The following is a 983-nucleotide window of genomic DNA, read 5'->3' as shown; positions in this document are numbered from 1 at the left end:
TTTTATTCATGCTATCCACTCATATTGCTAAAGCTGATAACATAATCTACTTCCTGCTACCTTAAGTTGTATTATCCTTTAGTCTCGACAAGGGGAAATGTAGGCCGGGCGCCCTCTCTCTTCCAGATAAATTGATTGTACTTTAAAAAAGAATAACCTAGAAAACCACAGATACAATTTAACACATTTACACCGCCCAGACAATTGATTAGGTACATGCATGTTAACAAAGCTGACAAATAAGCCACACACATGGCCGTTGTCATTGTCTTTCGTCATCCAAGAAAGACAATGTCCAGTAAACAGCAATTCAGGTGAAAAAAAAAGGCCTGTTAATGTCAGAGCTCAGTGGAAAATGGGCTCAAGTAATCCATCAATATAAGCAGGATGTGGAGAATACATCTGTGAAGGCACCACCTTTTGAACCTCTGAGCAGAGGAGGTGAAGAACATGGTGAGTATCAATGTTTTATAAAAAATCTGCATGCTAATTTTAGAATGCTAAAATTACATTATTTTAGTTTACAAGTCTGTGCACAGACAAAAATAGACATTTATTACCATACAAAAAGTTGCTGAATTGTACAGTTTGCCTAAAAAAAAAATCAAATGCTCCTTCCCCACAAGATGGCATGGCCTGCGAAAAACTCCAGAAATTGGAAGTCTTCCTGCAATGTTAGGTTATTTCTCCGCTATTTGCACATTGCAGCACACTGGCAATCTTGAGCTTGAACAAGGGGAAGAGTGTAAGCAGCACCTACATGAGCCTGATTGGCACTGCTAAGACTTTTACCATAGTGCTGATTGGTTGTCTCTGAATGAGAGTGTTGTTATGCACATGGCAGTAGGCCCACTGGGACAGTTTTAAGATGTTTTTATATATATATATATATATATATATATATATATATATATATATATATATATATAATATATTTTTTTAAAAAAAATATATATTTTATATAAAAATATATTTTGTGAGAA

This window comes from Poecilia latipinna, unplaced genomic scaffold (genome assembly GCF_001443285.1).
Source record: "Poecilia latipinna isolate Pla-1442-1.1 unplaced genomic scaffold, P_latipinna-1.0 Scaffold165, whole genome shotgun sequence".
NCBI classification, from domain to species: domain Eukaryota; kingdom Metazoa; phylum Chordata; class Actinopteri; order Cyprinodontiformes; family Poeciliidae; genus Poecilia; species Poecilia latipinna.
Note: the sequence above shows the minus strand (reverse complement) of the source record.